Raw genomic sequence first — 8096 nt, forward strand, 5'->3', positions numbered from 1 at the left:
AAATCAATGTAGCTAAAATTAGAAGGGAAACAATTAACAAGGAAAACTCTTTGCAGTAAGTTTCTCTGAGAAAGATATAATGTCTAAGATATATAAGAAACTAGTTCAAAAATTTAAGAATAAGAGCCATTTTTCCAATAGATAAACTGTCACAAGAACATAGACAGAAATCTAAGGAAGAAGAAATCTTCCAAAAAATCCAAGAAATCTTCAAAGGAAGAAATCCAAGATAAACCACCAATAATCAGCAAAATGCAAATTAAAGCAATTCTTAGGTTCCGCCATAACAAAATAGGAAAATGATAATTATTGGAGGGGTTAAGGAAAGACAACTTGGTGGGTGTGTGCATTGGTTCAGCCATCTGGAAAGCAATTTGGAACTATGCCTCATAAGTCACTAAACCATGCACAGCCTTTGACCTAGCAATGCCACTACAAAGCTTGTACCTGAAAGAGAGAAAAGGAAAAGGAATTATATTTACAGAAATGTTTATAGCAGTTCTTTTTATAGTAGCAAAGGACTGGAAAATAAGTGTGCATCATTTGGATCCACGGTTGAATAAACCATATGAATGTAATGGAATATTATTGTACCATAATAGATGATGAAAAGGATATTTCAGACAAACCTGGGAAGGCTTGTATAAACTGATGGGGAGTAAAGTGAGTATTGCCAGAAGAACTATTCATAAAGTAACAACATTGTACAGCAAACCAACCTGGAAAAACTTAAGATCTTTGCTCAATGCAATGACCAATCACAACACTAGAGGAATACTGATGAAGCATGCTTTTCACATTCTGACAGTGATGGACTGAAAATGCAGAATGAAATATATAATTTTGGACATGGCCAGTGTGGAAATTTGTTTTGTTAAACAATGTGTATTTGTTATAAGCATTTTGTTTTTTCCCTTTTTAATGAAGAGGTGGGTAAGAGGGAGAATGGGGTAGCTATAGCTACCCCCCCAAAAAAACCCAGAGCAAAAAATAAGAAGGCATCATAGATAAGCCGGACAGCTTTGAAAGTTATATGTTGAATTTATTATATACTTAAAAAGAAAAGCAAGATCTACGTCAGAACTATTAAACACATGGCCCAATGCACTGGCAACACTTCCAGGGAAATACTTAACAAAATAAGTAAAAATACACTTGAACATAGATAATATTAATATGCGGTTTTCTAAGTTAACATATGGCCTGCAGGGATCCTTATGTATGGCTTAGTGGCCCCTGTTTCTATTTGAGTTGCACACCATTGGTCTACGGAATAGAGATTTATAGATTCATGCACAATCCCTCTACTATAAGTTCAGAATAAAAAAAAACGAAGAATAAATAAAAAAAATAGTAAGAAAACAAAGGGAAAAGAGACACAGATCAGCATGAATTTTTGAAGTCCTCAGGAGCAGGTAACCTAGTTTTCACAGAATCCAGTCAGTGGGGCCTGGCCTATTGGTTCTTAGGCCTTTTCACTGAAGCATCATGGGAGTCTATCCAATTTCATTTTGTCTAACCTGAATCTGCCTCTGCTCCTGGTCTTCATCTTTCCCTGCCTGGGCTAGCCCAGATATAGACATCTATCAGGGGTATGCTGGAGCTAGCTTGAGCCAGTTTGGGAGACGCAGTTGTTAAATTTTCAGGGTAAACATTTACACCTTGGAAATCAGTAAACTCTACAAATCAGTGCTTGATTTATTGTTTTGTTGATTTGTCTAGACTTAAGAAAGTGATGTTGTGTGCGTTCAGTTCATTTTCAATTGTGTCTGACTCTTCGTGACCTCATTTGGGGTTTTCTTGGCAAAGATACTGGAGTGGTTTGCCATTTCCTTCTCCAGCTCATTTTACAGATGAAGAAACTGATACAAACAAGGTTAAGTGACTTGTCCAGGGTCACACAGTCAATAAGTGATGGATGCCAGATTTGAACTCAGGATGATGAGTGTTCCAGACTCCAGGCCTGGCACTCTATCTACTGCACCACCTGTGTTAAAAGTATATACAGTGTACATTTTTTTTTTCTGGAGAGCTGATTGTAAAACATTTACCAGCACACCCCTGATACCCATTTCTACTAAGCTCTTTAGTTCCTGGCCTGTGAGAAATTGGGTTTGTCACTACTACTTGGTATGGGGTGTGTGTGTGTGTGTGTGTGTGTGTGTGTGTGTGTGTGTGAGAGAGTATCTGTGTGTGATATCTTCAGTCCTTTTCAAAACCTGCTTCTATGTATCTGAATATGACCCTTCTCCACTCTGGTCTTGGCCTATGCTTCCATTTTATAGCTACCCTCACTCTATGAGTTCTCGTCTGGGCTCTTTCAGGTCCTGGGAATGATAACTTTTCCCTTTCTGGCTCTAAAGACTCCCTGGGGCTTTAGGGCATTTGACCCTGACCTAGAAGCCTGCTCTTCTGCTCTATGAGGTTTCCACAGTTTGGTCTGACCACAGGGGAAGCCTGGGCTTCCTCTGGCTCACCTTCTCTATGGGGTTTGGCTCTTCTGTTACTTGCCTGTATTTAAGGCTGATTCTGCCTTTGGACACCCACAACTCTGGGCTCAGGTGCAGTAATGCCTGCCTGGCCTTGGTGGTGGTCCCTTTAGCTATTTCCCATAGCCTGCTTGGATGCTGCTCCTTCCTGTCTTGCTCCAGCCCGTGAGACGGTCCATTCTGTTTCTGCATCTGGTCTTAAGGGTGCTGTCAGCTCACTGGTACTGAATAAATGAATGACTGAATGGTAGTAGTGATGGTAAACATTTTTAACATCACAAGGTCCTTCATTTAGAGCTGGAATGGACCTTAGAAAACAATTCCAAAGTGAGTTATTAGGAAGCCATGTCTCTTAGAGAGGTCTGAATCTTCTCTCCCAGTAGTTTGTACCTGGGGAGGGACATCCGAAGACTGGATTGATAGGGGAATCATTCGTCAAGCATTTTGATCTGAAAGGACAGTCTTTGTCTTGGCCCATCACATTTGCCTCCCTAAATCTGCTTGGGTGGGGTGAACTCACGGGAAGACATGGGCAAGAAGGGCTGGGTAGTGGGACAGCTAGGTGGCGCAGTGGATAGAGATCTGGCCTTGGAGTCAGGAGGACCTGAGTTCAAATCTGGCCTCAGACCAAACACTTGACACTTACTAGCTGTGTGACCCTGGGCAAGTCACTTAACCCCAATTGCCTTAAAAAAAAAAGAAGGGCTGGGTAGGCATGGATGGAGTGTGATCTGCATTCTTGGAGGGCATGTTCAAATGGATGAGATTGCAGATCTATTTGAATGTCTGAATCTCATTATTATAGTTACAGTGATGGTAATAGTGGTGAGAATGTTGGTTGTAGTAGTCACCTATGGTTCATCTCCATGATGTTCCTAACTACCAGATTGTTGAAAAAAATTATGGAGAACAGGTAGGTGATTTGCTGCAGGAATAGAGGTGGGCAAATAAAATAAAATTCAACAAGCATTCATTAAGTATCTTGCTCGGTACTGCAAATTATGTCCTGATTTTCAAAATGGAGAAGAGGATGGAGTCTTCAGTGAGTTTGCTTTAGATTCCTGGAAAAATTCTAGAACATATTGTTAACAGTATGACTTATGACAAGCAAGGTTCCTAGTGTAAGAGTAGGGAACAGGTGAGCCAATCAATCCATCATCCCCCTTCTACTTAGTCCTGATAGCCTATACCAGAGGTTATTAAACAATCAAAGACAGGTTCTCGCCAATCAAAGGTATCAGGGCTAGGTGGGGTGGCGATGACGGATTGGTTGGCTCAATACATTCCAACCCTTACACTAGGCCATAGGATCACGATCTTGACCTGGAAGGGACCTCTGAAGTCATCTAATCCAACCACCCCCTCCCCTATTTTACAAATGAGGGGACATAAGTGACTTATCCAATGTTACACAACTAGTAAGCAACACAGGTAGGTCCTCTGACTCCAGAGCTAGTGCTTTCCCCATTGGGCCATTCTGCTTCCATATTTGTCCTTCTCTGTCCCCATAGACACTTGATCTTCTTAGGTAGAGGCTTTAGGGAGCTCTGAAGCTTGCTCTTCAAATAGAGAATCTGATTGAGCTTCCTAATCATAGCCCTCTAATATCTTGAATAGTGTTTTAAAGTTTGCAGAATTCTTAACAAATATCATTGAATTTGATCTTCCCAAAAATCCTGGGAGGTAAGTGCTATTATTATTGCCATTTTACAGATGAGGAAACTGAGGTATTACAGGGGTTAAGTGACTTGCCCAAGATCACAGAGTTAATAAATCTCTCTCCTCTTTCCCCCTGCCTTCTATGGTCATACATTGCAGAACAATCTGCTGCCATAAAAGTCCTTCTCACATTGAGTTCCCTAGAATGAAGAACCCAGATTAAAAAAAAAAAAGATGTTTCATTAGACGTTTAACATTAACATCAATACAAACAGCTGTCCTTGCTCAACCATTTACATTTAAATGAGTTCATTTCAATGTATAAAGTATCATAACATTTTTATTTCAGTCTCTGAGTCTTCATCCACATTTTCAGCCCATTCAGTTTCTCTCATATGATTTCAGTGTGTATTCAGCATATCCACTCCCTCCCTCATCTGGTTGCAGACTCATTGTTCCTATTCCATTAAATCACCAAGTTCAGACCACTTGACACTCATTATACATTCTAAACTTCAAGCTAGTCTTCTCTGCACCTACTCAATTACTCACTACAATGTTAGCTTTCAGTCCATGCTTTTTCCTCCAGCACACCCACAGACTAAGTTCCTCTTGCCAACACCTTTCCTCCCCTTTACTCATGATAAGAACATTTTCTGACATTTCCAAATGAGGTATAATCATCAGTTGAGCACAGCTGTAGTCCCTCACACCTTCAAGTGCATATCTACCTCTTGCTAGCATCGAAAGGTTTTATAATGTTGACTTTGCAAGTCAAGGCTTAACTCTCAAACTAAGTTCCACCATCACATCTCCATCTCAAAAAGTCCAAAGTCGAGAGAGGAAATGTGACCCCCATTTGACTTTTTTTCCTTCTGTATTTTTTCTGCCATCATTAGGTACCAAAGAAAAATACGAAGCCACAGGGTCTCACTGGAGTCAGCCTAAGTTGGCTTATGTCAATTGATTGTTAAATTTTTATTGTGAGCATTTATACTTTAGAAAGCCCTACAAAGCAGGACTTGATTTTTTTTTTTTACTTTGTTTTATTATCTGGAGTTAAGTGATGGATAAACTGACAACAGTGTAGATTAAACTTAAAAGTGTGCATGTGCCATTTTTTTGGTGGGGTAGTCAGTTGTTAAATATTTACAAGCACACTCCTGTGGAAGAGTATATAATTATCCTGGTCATTTAATGAGTAATCAGTTGCTTAAAGTCTTCTATTTTTCCACCGCAGTGGGGGCATTTGAAAATATCCATGCTTTAGAAGTAAAATGCCAGAAGATACCAGAGGAGAATGAACAAGAAATGAAGAAGAAATATTTTGGATTCCTACTCTTTGTTGACTAGCCTAGGTCATATACAGCTGGGTTTTATTTATTTTTGTTTTTGTTTTGTTTTTTGTTTTTTTGCTAGGCAATGAGGTTTCCTAGGAATGAGGTTGTACATATGTATGGGGCAGTGTGCCCAGGGTCACACAGCTAGTTAAGTGTCAAGTGTCTGCGGCCCAGATTTGAACTCAGGTGCTCCTGATTCTAGGGCCGGTGCTCTATACAGTGTGCCACCTAGTTGCCTCTTCAGCAGGGTTTTATCTAGCTGTACAAATATAATAAATATTTATTAAGCACTTACTATGTGCCAGGTCTTGTGCTAGGCACTGGGGATACAAATAAGAAAAAGACTGTCTTGACCTCAAGGAGCTTAGGATTTAATGTGGGAAGACAATACACAAAAGGGGGCTGAAAGCTGAAAAGGGGGGAATAGAAGGATGGTGGGGGCCAGAAGGTACTTAGTGGGAGGGGAGGGAAGGGGCATAATGATGATGGTGGAGTGCAAAGGATGCAGAAAAGTTGGTAGGAAATGAAGGGATAGCTGAGATGCTGCGCCCTCCATAAAGGGTGTCTATTAGAGGAGTTTTTGCTCAGCCCTCCAGCCAGAGGGGCAGAAGCAACTGAGAGTACAGATGAGGTGTGAGTACCAAAGCCGAAGCATGGTAAAGGTGAGTTTCCTGGTATGGGAAGGGGCATGATGACGATGTGGAGTCAAGACCTAGCAGAGCAGTTGATTGTAGTATCCTACACTGAGCTCAAGAAAGACTTCAAGATACAGTCGCTACAAGTCAAGACCGATTTTGGGAAGCAAATGTAGTGAGTCAAGACAGAGGGTGCTTTGTACCCTTTATCTCTGAGATCAAAATGCTTGAGGGGCAAATCCCCATTAATTCAGTCCGTGCATATCTCCACCCAGGCACGGAGGACTGAGTTGGGCAAGCTGAGATTTCAGTTTTACTAGGAACCCTAGGCTGATGGCTGTTCAGGAGTTTTAAAGCCAACATTATTAATTTTGTTTTCTGCCTAATAAAGTGTCTAATTAATCCACACATCAATGATTATTAATCCTTTTTGAGTCATGGAAAGTTGGGAAGATTAGTATCTCAATAGGATTAGGGCTGAGACATTTAATAAGTGATGAATTATTGTGCAGGGATCTATTTATACCATTAGAAATCTGATGTTTTCCCACAGGCTCCAGGAATGAGGTTGTATAACTCAAGATTTGGGAACTACCCAGGGATACAGTAGCTTAATCCTACTGGGCAGCCTACTAGATGACGACTTTGTCTAGTGAGTTAGGGCAGCTTTTGCCTAGATCACCACCTGGTGGCATACTTAGGTATAGCACCGCGAGTAGTGGCCTTGAAACAAAGAGCAAATGCTATGATTCACAGATAAAACACTAGTCTGGTGGTGCCAAAATAAATCAGTTTTGCTTATTTTCTCCCCTCCCTCAACCATCTGACTTCATTATTCTGTATGGGTCACCACCAATTAATCCAGTCTCCTATTTTAGAAACACTGGTGTTAACTTTGACTCTTTTTTCTTCTCATACTGAATCAAAACCCAAATTACAAAACCCAAGCCCACATGAGATTCTCTTGTTTCTGTCCTCTTCTTGATGTCTCTACCCTGTTTCAAATGTTCACACCCACCTGCCTAGACTATTGTAATAGTGTCTTCTCACCTCTACCTTCTCTCCTCTTCACTCCACTTACACACTAGCTAGATTTCTTCCTTTTGCATGTAAAGTTTTATATCCTTAGCCTGACACTCAAAGCTCTTCAAAATCTAATAATGCCATCTAACTTTCTAGATTTACACTAGTACCTTTTATGGTCCGACCAAACCCGATTGCTTGTTGTTGCCTTGCATGTCTCCCACTCTCTCACTGATCAAGGCCTTTGCTCATATTTTTCTCTATGCTTTAATGAACTCTCTCTTCTGCACTCCCCACTCCAACTCCTTTGTTAAAGTCCAGTATAATTATCCCCATGAAGCGTTTCCTGATTGTCCTAGTCAAGACTTTTCTACTTTGGATTCAAGAAACATATGGTTTGCATCTCTCTAAATCACATACCTAGACTGCTTTTATATTACATTTGTGTATGTTTCACACCTCCCTTTTAGCCTGTAAATTTCATGACAATAGAAACTGACATATTTCATCTTTGTATCTTACTTAGTATCCAGCCTAGGGCATTTCACACTGTTAAGTGCTTAATGATTCTTATTTAATTGGATGGAGTTCCAAGTTCCTCAAGGGCTAGGACCATGTCTTAGTTATTTTCACATCCCCATGAACTCCAGTGGCTAGTGCAGAGCATTTCACACAGTATCATGGACTTACAGGACCTCAGAATTGGAAAGGATCTTGAAAGCCCTGCAGTCCAACTTGTACCTGAACAAGAAATCTCCTTACAAAATATTTAAGAAGTAGCCTTCCAGCCTGGGCTTGAAGATCTCTAGCATGGGGCAATCTGCTCCCTCCTGAGCTAGCCCATTTCACCTCTGGGTAGCCCTACTTGTTAGGCATTTTCCCCTTGCATGGATCCAAATATGTCTCTCTGTACTTTTTTTTTGCCCCCTCCCTTTTTTTTGGCTAGGCAA

This window comes from Vombatus ursinus, unplaced genomic scaffold (assembly GCF_900497805.2).
Source record: "Vombatus ursinus unplaced genomic scaffold, bare-nosed wombat genome assembly UNPS02014775.1, whole genome shotgun sequence".
In the NCBI taxonomy this organism is placed as follows: Eukaryota; Metazoa; Chordata; class Mammalia; order Diprotodontia; family Vombatidae; genus Vombatus; species Vombatus ursinus.